Source organism: Manis javanica, chromosome 12, assembly GCF_040802235.1.
Source record: "Manis javanica isolate MJ-LG chromosome 12, MJ_LKY, whole genome shotgun sequence".
In the NCBI taxonomy this organism is placed as follows: Eukaryota; Metazoa; Chordata; class Mammalia; order Pholidota; family Manidae; genus Manis; species Manis javanica.
This window is the reverse complement of record NC_133167.1, coordinates 18,808,122-18,822,515: the sequence shown is the minus strand read 5'-3', so window position 1 is coordinate 18,822,515 and position 14,394 is coordinate 18,808,122. Positions and strand designations below refer to the sequence as shown.

Here is a 14,394-nt window from a genome sequence, read left to right as displayed (position 1 = left end):
GCCCGGGCGCAGGGAGAAGCATTTTCTTACTAGCCAGCTGGACATATAGAGTACCCAAGAAATTCTTCCTAAGCTTTGGGAATGGCTGTCTGCTAGTACCTAAGTTACCACGTAAGGTGTGTATGTGTGCGTGTGTGTGTGTGGGGGGCGGTGTTAATGTGGTATGACCAGCCATGGGTGACGAGTTGCATTAAAAAAAAAAAGAAAAAAAGGAAAGCTGCATTTCCCCCTCAAAGTCTGGCGAAGGGGATATAATGAAGGGTGTTTCTCTTGCTGGTGGAGTGAGAGATGGTCATTCTCCTTCAGCTACGTTGTGGGCCCAGGGAAGCTGTGTGTGTGTGTGTGTGTGTGTATGTGTGTGTGTGTGTCTGTGTTGTGTGTACTTGGAGGAAGGGACATTCATACAACAGCAGTGCGGGAGCAGTGAGTTATAGAGACTGGCACTTTGGAGAAAATTCTAAGCCTAAAAATCTTGTCTGGTGTCTTACAGTGTCCTGGTGTGGGGTTTTAGATGAGAGGAAGGGATTGTAGTGCCAATTTCCCTCCATTCTCTTTTAAAGGGGCATTTCTATTGGGTAGGATCTCATCCCTGGAGGGAATGGGAGGCGGATGGGAGGGCTGGCCACCTTGTTATAAAGTTAATTGGCACAGGCAGGCACATCCCAGGAATATGAGCTGACAGGGCCACAGGTCTTGCTCTGAAAAGATCCTGATTAGGAACATCATTATCCCTCTTGAAACCTCAGGCAACCTATTCAGACACTATGTCTGCAGCACCCCCTTTTTTTTAGCTAAAGTCTTAAAGGAAGGAAGGTGGTGATTTCAGTTTTTTTCTGAAACTGACATGGATGGGCTATGGACTGTGCAGGCAGATCAGAGAAATCACAGGACCAGTCATTGCGGCCCCATCCTGAAGTTCTCGGGGTGGGACTCACCTCTTTTATTTTTCCTTCCTCTTTAGAAATGCTCTTTCCTTTAGAGAAGGGGCTGCATTTCATGAAGTTTGCCACTAGACTGCACCCTTATCTATGATAAGGATTCTTTCTGCAGGACCGCCCTTAAGAAAATACTTCTCTTGCTGCTTTGCTTCAAGAGCATCTCGTTCTAAGCTGTTAACACTCCAGATCCTGTTCTCTCTGCTCACTTATCTATTTGCCAAAAGGCATATTTTGAAAGAAGACTAAAGTTTAGAGTTGTGCCTTTGTTAGTATCGCCAGAAGGGTTTCAGGTGTTGGCTGGGTGAGAGAGGAGAAGCTGTGTATAATGATTTTAAAAAAAGGCAACAGAGCCCTTCATGTTGCCTCTTCCCTCTGGGGGCTTGATAAGGTCAGGAAAAAATTAATATTAAAAAATTCGAGGAGCCTGGGAGATGGTGTGTTATTTTTCCTTTTGCATCAAGTTCAGACTAGAAGAGTGGCCGAGCAGGGTGCGGCCTGTGTTCCGGTCCCTGCTCCTATTTCTGCACCAACTCCACAGCAGACCCGGCTGCGGGCACGCTGGTAGCATTTGAGATGAATGGGGAAATTGTGGCGCTCCTTCCAGAGAGGCTTGAGTTGCCTGGTTTCAGCCTCCCTCTATTCTGAGAGAGACGGCCTCTGGTGACATGTCTTTTTGTCTAGCCGACTTCCAGTGGCTGGAAAATAAAATGTGTGAGGACAGGTAAAAGAAAGAGGGGCATGATTCATAGGGAAGGCAAAAAGGCTGTACAGAGAAGGAAAGAGGCGGTGGTGGTGGGAGCTGGTCCTTGGGGTAGGGCTCAGCGGGGCCGTGGAGACATTGTACCCTGCAGGGCTATCATAGGGAGTAGCCACTCTGTGTGTCACTTAGTAATGGGCTTATGTCATGAGGGGTTGAGAGTTGACTGATTGGGCGGGAGCTGCTGTTCAGGGGGCCCTGGGGAGGCTTCCTAATAGGGCATAGGAGGAAGAATTCTTAGTAGCCTCGGGCTGTGTACAGTGGTTTGGTCCAAAGGTGGGGACTGGCCGGATGGGTTTGCTTTTAAGAGTCCAGTGTTCCGGGATGCTGGATTATGGGGTATGCTTATGAGCCTTCCTTGATTCCATTTCCACCCTCCTCTTTTCTGAAGGCCTAGATCTGTTCACTTTCAAAGATTGATTCTGGGAAAAAATAGTTTACATTAATGAATTTAGTCAGGAAGACCGCATTTATTCCTGGCAGATGCCAGTATCAGAGACCAGGTTCCTTTCCCTCCCTCATTGCTGACTGGCTTTCCCTTCCATGACCTCCCTACTCTTGAAAGACCTGAAACTCTTTCAACCACAGTTTTCTTGTAGAAGTTAAATATCATCCACTTGTGTCGGCCTCTCTAGAGATCACCTCTCCTCATTCCTTTAAAAGGCTGACTGCATATCAAAACCAAGTTTCAAGAAATGCGACTGACTAAAGATTTGTGCTTTTATATTGACAGCTTTACAAAACACACATAACATTTAAAAAAAATGTGAGTCCTTTTCTGTATTTTTTGTGAGTTTTCTGAATGATTTTCAAGTCCTGATAACATGGTTTTGGAAAGCTACACTTTTACTCAGACACAAAGGATCATGGATGCCCCTGGTTGGAAAGGAAAAACATTAGCTAAGGGTCTTGTCTTCATTCTTTCCGATGTGTTGCTCTCTCTACTGTCTCAGACAGACTTGTGGAAACCATTCCACACAGTGAGTAATTATTCTGTTTTAAAGACCTTGTGAGATTGACATCAGTCCCTTTCCCAGAGGCCAGCATGCATCAGGCATACTAATTCTACCGCTTCATCTTGGTACAAAATTAAGGTAGGATGACCTTCAAGAAATAAAGTACCCAGTGCTTAGGTCCCTCCCCAGGTAAGGGAAGTTCAGCAAGACAGGTCTGTGCAGGAGAGCTGCTCCAGTCGGCTTTGTTGCAGGGACACAGCTGAAGGCTAGGTGGCAGAATAGATACACCATTGAAAACACGCCTCCTTTCTCAAAGGGAAAGCAGCACTAGTGGAAGTCTTTAGCCACGGAGACGGTGGTGGGGTGGGTGGTAGTGGGAGAAGCAAAAACGCGAATGCGGGTCACAGGAACACCCCATGAGTCCAGTGTGCGCCACCCAGCCGTGGGACTGTCCTCTTGCCATGACAGCACTAATCCAGCCAGAGACAGGAGATCCTCTAGGTCCCACCAGCAGCTACATTCATAAGCACTTTACACTGCAGACAGGTACAGCCAGGTCAGCACTAGATTACTTTGGGTTCATGAAAGGATGCCTTAAAGCTTCTCTGATGAATAATTAGAATATGACCTTCAGCCAAAGTGCATAAAAATATCCTTTAAAAATGTTTAAATGTTAATTATGGTATATTTCAAATATTCAAAGACCAGAAGATAATATAACAGATATCCTCTCCTTGCCACACACATTTAATATGTTAACATTTTGCCAGGCTTGTTTGAGGTTTTGTGGAAAAGAAATGCTAAGTTACAGAGAATATCTCATCTCCTGCTCTGACCAGTGTCCATCTTCTCTCTGCAGAGGTAGCTCTCCTGAAATGGTTTTGCATCCTTTTTGCTTAATATTTTTCTAGGTTTTTTTAAAATGAAGTTTTCTTATAGAAGAGAGTTGGAGCAATTCTGAGGGTAAAACCACATGCTACTCAGTTAATTTTGTAGTAGTGCTTGCTATGGTGGGAATTTAACTAGAGTCTAAATTGATCTTAGGGCTGACTTTCGAAAGAGCTCAAACTAAGTACGATTCAGAGTGACTTTATATTTCTAAGTGAGCAATATATAATTTAATAGTTTTAAGAAATGATGTTTAGGAGGGTTCTGGAAAGAGATGGGGGAATAGGGAGAGCTCCATAAATATAGACACTGGTTGGAAGCTTCCTATCTTTCTGGATCATGGAATCTGGCATGTTCCTACAATGTCTTTGAATTCTGGAAAAAATGAGATTAACCAGGAAAACTGGTCTGTTGTGAATGAGCAGAGGGTTGGTAGATTCAGATCTAAGAGGGAGAGAGATGGGCTAGGTAGGGAAGATGAAATCACATGGGTTAGGAGAGAGACAGAGTGTGAACTGCTTGAAGCAGGTTTAATATGATGCATTTGAGCTGTGAAAGGCCAAATTAAATCTCAGCATATGGCTGAAATTTGGTTTCATCATATTTCAAGAGGGAGAAGCCATAGAACTAACTTACCACCACTAGCCCATAGGGCATCTTTGTATGAATTAGGAAAAGATGGCCTTCCTTAAGGCACTTTACTTCTGTTTGTCATAAAATTGTTATAAAATACAGATTTTGTTAGAATAAGAGACTTTACTACCCTTCCAGGAAATTGTCATATGACTACATAACTGACAGCTGCTGTGTGAATAGCCCCACTTAGATGGGGCTCTTATTTTGCAGTGCATAACCTGCACAGCTCTGTGTGGTATCCCTGGTTAGAACAGTTGATGCTGGTTTCCAAAACATCAGGAAACACTGCTTTTCTACTACTGTGGAAAGGATTGGTCCAGTGACAAGGTTTGATCCATTACCAGGGTTGAGGGATGGGCTTGAACCTCTTTAAAAGAGCTGACTCTGGCCATGTTCTTGGCTGGGCCAATATGTACCTTTATGCCATTCCTTAGAGAAATCATGCTTTTCCATGCCTCCATGTTTTTGCATAAACTGTTCATTTTGACAGAAAAACCGTTCCCCCTCTGTGCTGACTAGTGAACTCCTAGTCATCCTTAAAGACCCAGATGAAATCACATCTGCTTTGGAAGATTTCCCTGACTCCCATGTATGATTTCCTAAGGGCACCTAGCTGGGTAGCAGCTCTTATCCCACATAGTCCTCTGTGTCCTTGTCAGTAAAACATGGGAATAATCTTGTCTGCTCCATAGGGTTGTGAGCCTTGAATGAGTCAGTCTATGTGAACCATGTTAGTGCTTAATATTATCTATTCAACTGGATCTTTCCCACTTGACTGAATGTTTTGAAGGACCCAGGGTCCTTCTCATCTTGGTATCTTACTTCTGTTTTTCATTCTTTCCCTATCTCTTGGCCATGAGCCTCTAGTGTAGTTCTTAAGGCAGAAAGCACTTAACATATTATTTTTGAATGCAGAATATTTACTACCCCCTAATTATTCCTGCATCTTCCTGAACACCTAGTTTTATCTCTGTGTCATTCTGGCTGTTGGTAATGTCCATGTTAATGTATTCCTATTTTTTCCTTTATTACTAATCTAGTCAACCCTTTGTGTCTCAAATGTGACTAATTTATGGACTCTTAAGATAACAGTAAATTCCAATATACTCCTATTGTTGGACTTAAAATATGTTCATTGTAATGTAACCTAAATATATACAAACATACTAAAGCATGAGCCCCATGAGCTTATCTTACTGTAAAATCTAACAAATATGTAAATAAACGCAATCAAAACGACAGACCCATCAAAATGCAAAATGGCAACATTAATTTAGTGTGTTGGTCGATGTCTGTTTGATGCTTTGCCGAAAAGAAATCACTAATGTAGTGATTATGGTTTAACGGCTATGGTGCAAGTTTTTTGAGCTTGGCATGCACATGTTTGATATCCTGTCTGATGATTTAATTCTCTATTTTTTTTAAAACTATAGTGGAGTCATGGCTTGTATAGTGGTTAAAGTCAGCTTGAAATACAAACATTGAATGTAATCAAAATTACCCACGAAAACCCCTTAAGTCACTTGCATAACAAAACAGTACTGCAAAACCTTTCTTGTTCGAATGCAGCATCGCGTCCCCTCCCTTTGCTTAGCTGCTATGTATCATCTCAGGATCAGGTCCATGTCTGCTCTTTAGCTCATTAGCAAATGGCAGTGAGAGTGGTGTCACTTGGCTCCCATGCCTTTGAACATGGAACATGTCTTCTATTGCTGTATAGAACAATCTGTACTGTTATGGCTGGTGTTTTTGTTTGTGTGTCTGCACATGTGTGTGTGCTTGTGCTGGAGGTCTCACATAGAGAGAGCATGAGGCCAGGATAGTTGGTTACCAGTTTGTTGGTAAATGGGGTAGTACTCACTCAAATAGCATGAATGTCACAACTCACAAGGTCCTTCTGTTTGTATAGACTTAGAGCAGGTAAAGGCACCAATTTGACCACCGAGCTGGTGTGGAAGCATTTTAACCAAGAGCCAAGCAGAGACAACATCTGTTTGGGGCATGGATCGAAAGGCAGAGTGGAGGGAGAGGTGGGATTTACCCATTTAGGGTGAATTGGATGTGGAGGGCAAGTTTCCCTGAGCTTCGAGTACCACTGTTCTCTCAGATTAAAGCAGCTCAACCTTGAGCAAGTTATTTAACTTTCCTCTGGTTCAATTTACTCTTCTGTAAAATGGGCTATGGTACCTCTAAGTTGGTTGTGAGAGTTAAGTAAGATGGTCTCTGTACTGTGTTAATTTGCTTGGGCTGCTGTAACAAAGTAGCACAAACAAATGAATTGTCTTATAGTTTAGGAGCTGCAAGTCCCAGATCAAGGTGCCCTGTGGGTCAGGCCCCCTCCGAAGGCCTCAGGGAGGGGTTGCTTCCAGGCTTCTCCTGGCTTCCCATTGCCCCTTGGCTTGTGGCCACCTAACTTGTCTTCCCACGGCGTCCTCCCTGAGGGCCTGTCTGTGTCCAGATTTCCCTTTTCATAAAAAGGGCACCCACCAGTCCTACTGGATTGGGGGCCTACTCTACTCCAGTTTGACCTTATCTTAACTAATTATATTTATTTTCAGATAAGATCACATTACAAGGTACCTGGGGTTAGGACTTCAGCATATGAAATTTGGGGGCACACAGTTTAACCCATAACACATGGTAAGGACCCAAGTGGTAGTTATTATTATTTTCAATACCTTCTTCAATCACTTTTCCATGAGGTATTTTTATAGGCAGAATCTCTGTTCCTATTGTCTTCCCAGGCCTTGGTTACGTCTAGAAAGAAAGTGCCACAAGAGCAGGTGGTTGGCTGTGTTTTTCATGGTGTTGCCCGGTGCCTAGAACTCTAATGGGCACATAGCAGACACTTGTGGGTGTTTGTGGACAAATGAAGGAAATCTGTTTCTTTCTTTCTTTTTCCTTGCCTTTTTTGAAAAAAATTTCTCAGTCTCCAGCCTCTCTCTCTAGTTATCTTTCTCAGATTGCCAAAGTATTAAAGGCAAAAGAAATGAAACCAAACAAATTTTAATTTCCTTTGTTGATAATTATTAAATCCTCCCTAATCACTTGTTCTCTGCAGCCAGGTAGAAGCCCAGCCAGAGGGCAAAGGGCACCATGGGTGCTGGTGGTGGGAGAGGTGGGGTTAGAGCCCACGCTGGGCACCTCCTGGGGCTTGACACTGGCTAGGGATAGGAGTTTGGAATGAAGGGGACTCAACTCTGCTCTGAGAGTCTGGGAAGAAACCAGTGAGGTTCACATTGACTCCAGAGGTTGAAAGTCAAAGTTTAAATGAGGAGCCACCATCCTGGAAAGGTACAGGGGCTTTATTTGGTCCTCAGATGGGTGTGTTGCATATCCCTTTCATCTCGTACAATTACTCCCTCATCCACAGACCACCAGGGCAGGCCCGAAAGATGTGACCACCTGGATCAGGTGGCTTCTAGCATGAAAATGTGTCAGGAATTCTATAAATCTTGGTTTCAGGCAGGAACTGGAATGTGAAATGTAGGGAGGCAATGCTCCATACTGTGGAGAGCCAGAGGTGAACTGTCAGAGGCTAAGTAGCTCTGCGGCAGTCTCTGGACTCCATCCCCTACCTCCTACCCTGAAAACACACTGGTAATTTACTGGCATCATCTATGTGCATATGTATCTACCTAGCTACCTAGATATTTTCTTGCAGCAAAGAACAGATGTCACAGATGCACACAATCCCTGGCAAGAAATACGGAGGCTCTAGGCCCAGTGGAGACTGGGCAGAAACATGGTTTCAAGAGGGGCAGCTGTGATTCCCTTTCAGCTTCTTGGTATTATTTGGAACTACAAAAGCAGTGTTGGGCCCCTGACCTTTTTTTTTTTTTTGGACTGGTTATTTAACTTTATTGAAGAAACTTTTTTATTGTGGAGAATTTCTAACATACCCAAAAGTAGACAGAACAGTATGATAACCCCCCAATGAGCCCATCCCTCAGCCTGACCACCATTACGTCATGGTCATCCTGCCCTCTATCCCAAACTGCTCCCTATCCCAAATGGCTGAATTTTGAAATATAATGAAAACATAATTATTCAGCTTCAGGTTACACTGTTATGGACCTTCTGTCTTCTTACACCTGAATATTCATCGGAACACTCCTGAGTAATAAGTAGGGAGATAGATGATTTCCTTCTATATTGTAGAGGAAGACTTTGGTGACCAATAAAATAATATTTGGGGAAAAGGGGCCAGCGGGGGATAAATGACTCTGAGGTTCCAGACTCGGCATCTGAGAGGATGGGTGGGAGGCAGGTGATCAAAGCAGAGGAAGCCCTGACCGAGGGTGGAGAGAAGCAGGTGTATCTGGTGAAGCTACCCCGAGTACAGAGAATACAGCAGGTCTGGAAAGAGCAGGGCTGGTAGTAGAGATCTGAGGATCATCAAAAATGTGATATAGGCACGGACTCTCAGAGGGAGGGCTCTAGGCAGGGAAGAATGCCTCGGTCTGGGCTTTGGAGGAGAACTCAAGTTTTGCCAGGAACCATACTCAGTTTCCCAGGAAAGCCAAGAAGTGGGGCTGGGGAGGGAAGAGGGGTAGAGGGCACCGGTTTGATTTGGTCTTTGTAAAGGAGGTCAATTGCTGGTCACCATGTCGGGGTGGGAAAGAGCCTGGGACATGTGGAGAGAAATGAGCATTTGAAACAGCTGGGCTGGATGGGGCTGGGGGGGAGACTCCTGGGGAACTCAGAGGAGGAGGTAGTTACCTGCCTACCAAGAAACCAAGCCCGAAAAGTATTCATTCCAGCACTGAGAGAGAGAGACGAGAGACAGGGAGCCTCTGCTTGTTTGAGTTTCTGACTTAAGGGAACATCTACACCCTCTTTTAAAAAAATCTCACCTGATTAGGTCACGCCCATCCAGGATAATCTTTGGATTGACTCAAAGTCAACTGCAAATTGATTACGTCTGGAAAATCCCTTCACTTGTGCCATATTTACCAATCACAGGGTGATGTTCTATCATCGTTGCCATATTCTAGTGGTTAAAAACAAACTGTAAGTCCCACAAACACCCAAGGGGAGGAATTTTTACAAGAGCATTGGTCACTGGGGGTCATCTTAGAATTCTGCCTACACAATGCTTGACAGATCAGTGCCATTTTGTCCTCAGGTTCCCCCCCCAGTAAGAAAAATAAGACTGAATCCTTGGGCCAGTGCCAAGTGTCACGCATAGACCCAGTTGTGGCGAGAGAAAGAACCTGAGAGAGGAGGAAACACTGCCTCCCACTTGTCAAGTTCTGTGGTGCTTCAGAAAAGTCAGAGGGGGCCACCCAAAAATGAACTCAAGTCAGTAGACATTTTAATGAGGGCACTTTAGCATCAGGCACTTTGTGTTACAAGGGCCACAAAGATGAGTGTGTTTCCTGATTGCAGAGATCTTCACAGTTTTCTGCAGGAGATGGACACATATAGCTAGTACAAAGCAGGCTAACGGTCACATCTTCAGATAGGGAGGCAGCCAGCCTAGGGTCCCTAAGACCCAGGCCCAGGGCCATCCCTGTAATACACATATCTTGAGAGTGTCTTTTGGCTCCTGGTCACTTAAGCGCCCCGTCTCTCTGCCCCAGAGAGTATGATGAAATCCAGGGAAGAACATAAGACTCAATTGTTGCCAGGCTGTGCTAGGGCATTGGCTGACATCTGGTCAACCCCATAATAATAAAGCCACACAGACCTGCAGTGCAGAAGAACTGACAGCTCCAGTGAAAAATTGGGTTTTCTAATTCTAACTTCCAGGGGTTGTCCAAAATGTCAGAGAGCTGAGAGGAGGGGAAGGCTTTCAGGAAAACTGGTGAGGAGTGTTTGGGTTGGGAGTGGAATCTGCTCCCATCCTGAGGCTGCCCAGCCTACCCCATCTCACCCCAAGTCTTTGAAGTGTGCTACCTGGACAGTGAGCTAAGCCATGCTCGGCAGGAGGAGGAGGGAGGTGGTGCAGTCTGGCAGAGGGGCAGAGGGTTGAGCGTGAATCTGCGCTGACTCCCAGCGCCTCTCATGCCAGGCATTTCTCTGTTCCGTCCAGCTGGAAAATGAAGAAAAGACCCAAGTCAGGATTTCGCTGAGAAATACAGATGCCTTTTCAGGAGAATAGACAAGGCAGCGTTCCTCTGTGCTCTGTTTCTCTGCCTCCATGTGAGGGCCTATGTTCTGGGTCTCAGATGTGCGGGTGTCTGTCTGCTTTAGCTTTGGTCGTTTCCCTCTGTTTCCCTTCCTCTTCTTTTCTCTGTGGATCAGCCTCAGGGCTTGATTTTGGTCTCAACCTCCGTCACTGTCTTCAGGTATGGCTGGGCAGAGCCCGTAGTGTGCGCTCCCCAGCCCAAGCCTTCTTTCAGCTTCCTTTTTAGTTCAAGGGAGTGCTGGGCTTCTGCCACGTCTCCTGAGTGGTATCTCAGCAGGTCTCTGCCCCTCATCTTGACAATGGAAATGTTGGCGGTGGGGGAACAGAAAAAGCTCTTGACCTGGCCAAGGCCTTGCAGGGCTCTGGTTCTGCCCGTTGCCGGAGCAACAGCAGATACTTATATATTTTTTAATAAGCACTTCCTGCACAGGAACAAAGAACAACAACAAAAAATCAGTCCTTGAAAGAGCACTTCTCTATGGCCTTGGATTTCAGCTTCTCTGCCACCCCTTGCCTCCCTCCCAGGGTCCTCAGACAGGCCAAACTTCTTCCACCGTTACCATTTTATCTTTATTTACTCAAGGAAAACAAATTCATTTTTTGTCCTGGTCTTCCTCTCCCTTCCCATTCTTCCTCATTTAGGGTGATTTTGGGAGTAGATTGCCTTTTATTGTCTGCATTTCATTTGACTCCCCTTGTAGAGGGAGAACCTTACTCAGCGGCTGTCTGTCTGGAAACCCTGGCTCAGAGGCGTACAGACCTGCGTCGGACCACAGTGCCTCCACCAGTTAGCTGAGTGACCTTGGTGAGTAAGCTTTCTGAGCTTCAGTTTTTTTGTAAAAGGGAAGTAATTTAGCTTACTGTGCAGGGTTGATGGGAATACTAAACAGGGTAATATATGTAGAATTCTTAGCACACTGCCCACTAAAAAAATACTGGACCTTCTGACCTGAAGTTCCAATTCCTCAGACTCATTGTGGATAATGGGAAGTGTTTCCTCTTTTAAAGATAGCCATGGCTTCCCTATCAATGTATTCTTTCCCTTCCTCCCAGGCTTAATGGTGATTGCCCTGTCTCTGCTCCTGGGTCATGATGCTCAGTGCCTTGAACCCTCTGTGCTCCATCACAGGGATTGTCTCAGGGTAGGACACCTGACGCCATCAGGACTCACCCGTGGCTCATGCTGAGCCAATTAGATTCTCTCTTTCGTGAATGTGCATGAAAGACGCAGAAGGTGGTGGTCATGGGAGCTGAGAAACCTTAGGAGACTGGGATATCGGGACAACAAGACAAACACATATTCAGTACCAAGTAAGGAGGATGGAACAAATAGGCTAGACAAGTGAGAATGGTGCCGGGTCAGGGGGCTTTCTTTGGCTTTCTTGTTCCAGGTCCCGTAATACTTTCCCCACGATTCCATGACATTCCTGGTACCCTTTCAACAAACATTTTCTCCCTTTGAACTAGTTGGAGAAGGTTTTTCTTGGAAACCAAAAGAGCTTTTTTCAAATAATCTTCATGGGTTTTCTGATTTTGGGTGGTGCAGGGCTGTTATTAAAGTCCTCTTCTTCTACCATCTTGACAGAGTATTGGGACTGTGTGTCTTCCTGAAATGTTGACTCTGAAAGAGGCTGTGGGATAAAAGTTCATTATTCTGTCAATTTGCATGCATAGAAATCTTTCACTATAAGGAAACTCCCAAAGTGTTGAACACTGATCCTTTTGCTGAAGTTTGAACTCTTTTTCCATCGTCCTTTTTATTCCCTCGGGAAACATTGTAGCTCTATCTTTTTTCTTCAAATTGTTTGGTCTCTGGGAGACCAGGGATATTTTTTCTGCATCCTAAACACCTGTGGTTCTCAACATAGAGGTCTGGAGATTTTGAAAAGCTTCAAACCATATCTCATCCTTGGAAGATGCCTGATGTTTCAAATTTCGACCTTCTCCTGAGAATTCACTGTATATTCACAGACATTGTCTCTTTGGTTCTCTGGAAAATACCCATTCTGCCAACCTGGAAATAGAGGGTCAGAAGGCTAATTGGCAGTATGGATCTCTGAGGCAAGTCAGCAAACTGGGTTAGAATGCTTCCTTCCCCCACTGTCCCAGGCTCACTGCCAAGTTGCCAGCTAGAGACCTGAGCCTTGGGCAGAGCTCATTTCAGAGTGAGTCAAAAGCATGAGGGAGACTTGTTCACACGTGCCCAGCAAGGGGAAGGCCCCCAACAGAGATGTTTCAAGGAGCCCCATCAGGGACTTAGGGATTGCTCTTCTACATTAGGAGAGAGAGCCCCCCAACTTGGAGAATGCACAGCTTTCCAAGTGATGAGCAGGGAAGGACTTAGAGATGTCCTGAGACCTTGTCTTCATGGCCATGGCCAGTCTTTGTGGAGTACAGGGTTGGCAACTCTGCAGAATAGGTGCAAAACTCGTATCTGGTCCTTTAACAACAGATATGCTAAGACAGCCCCACTGTTGTCCTAGATGTCTCTGTGATGTTGCCTTAGGAACCAGCTAAGCCATTTCTTTGATTTTTCTCTAGCACCTGGGAATTAAACTCTTCATTCAAGCCAATATTTTCAACCTTTCCTAACCCAAACCAGTACTGTTATGGAAGAAAAATTTAGAATGAGTAGGATGATGGCCTTTTGGGATACCAAAGGTCTTTGACATTTTATGAGTTTGAGTACCACTAAGACCCCTAACCTTTGAGTCACTGGCCACATTCCTGAATGAGATCAGGAGTAAGACAGATGGTGAAGGGCCTGAAAATAACCTGCTATTCCCTAGATCCTCAGTGCTGGTAATTTTCAGCAGACTATATGAAAATAGGGGGAATTCACAAGGTTCATGTTCATGGAAGAGCATCTCTGTGGGGCTAGGTGAGAGGACTTCTGTTGGGGATTTAGAGATACATGCCTTCAGGTTAGGGATGGCAGATAAAATACACAATGGCCAGTACAATGGGAATTTCAGGTAAACAATGAATAGATTCTAGTATAAGTATGTTCCACTGCAAGGATGCAATATTTGAGACATACATTAAAATTTATTCGTTGTTTATCTGAAATTAAAATTAAACTGGGTATCTTGTATTTTTATTTTTACCTGACAACTCTACCTGGGCTGGGCACAATCCCTGACCTCTCCAGATCTGTGTGGGGGTGGTATAAGATGTGTGTATATGCACGTGTACCAAAGCAAATGGGAAGGGCGTACATGTAAAAGTGTGTTTGTATCTTAGGAATAAACAATATCTGGGTCAGAAGTCATTTCAGTATTTTTATTTTTTGTTTTTTGCATGATTTGCAAATTATTAATTCTCTATTCCCAAACATTTCCCAAGACCTTGGAAATCATTGAAGAATTCCAAAGGCCTTCCTGAAACTTGGGCGACTGATCTTCTAAGTTAAATTTCCCCACGAGGTCATTTGGAAGAAATGAGCTAGTTAGGATTCCTAGAGTAGTATGTAGATCTTTCCCCCTTCTTTTTATCATTATTTCGGATTGTTCTCATCACACTTCTCTTTCTTCTCTTTGATGAGCCACTGAGGAGATAAAGTATGAAGACAGAAGCTGTAGGAGCTTAGGCATGGTTGGAGAAAATACACCGACTCTTAGAGGTTCCAGCCAAGAGAGAGGGGCATCCAGCAAGGCCTTTGTGGGTGCGGTGAGAACAGGCTCTGGGCTGGGACTCAGGAAATCTGGCAGCGGATGAATCAGTTGCGGCAGGTCTAGGAAAGGAAGACTACACAGCTGGCTCCAGGCTGCGTAGAGGGAGCGGCGAGTGAGCGCTCTCAGCCCCAGGCTAAATCCTGGGGGAGGAAGGGGAGGAACAGGCAGCATTACAGGTCGCAACGAACTCCAAAGCCTTGCCCAGAGCTCTTTGTTGCCCTGGAATGGAGGAGTAAACCCACTGCGAGTTTGGGGCTTCTGGATGTTTGTCCAAGGCAGGTATGCCACTTTCTGATGCTAGCTGTCAGGGGACTTGACCAAGATGCAACAGTGTGAAGTGAGGGGCAGGGTGAGGAGGAGGGCTGGTCCCAGGTTTCCAGCTCTGGCAAGCTCTCCCTGTTTGCCTGGGTAG

The 14,394-nt window shown here is 45.0% G+C and overlaps 1 long non-coding RNA gene across 2 annotated transcripts in view; it reads left to right on the top strand.

Moving 5' to 3' along the window:
- The first annotated feature begins 8,954 nt into the window (after positions 1 to 8,954).
- LOC108401942 (uncharacterized) overlaps positions 8,955 to 14,394 on the top strand; it is a 33,873-nt gene continuing 28,433 nt past the window's right edge. The window contains exon 1 of one of the 2 annotated variants that reach the window (XR_012123540.1): positions 8,955 to 11,113. This is a non-coding gene — a long non-coding RNA (uncharacterized lncRNA). The remainder of the gene's footprint in view (positions 11,114 to 14,394) is intronic. The other variant, XR_012123539.1, reaches the window with a different exon arrangement.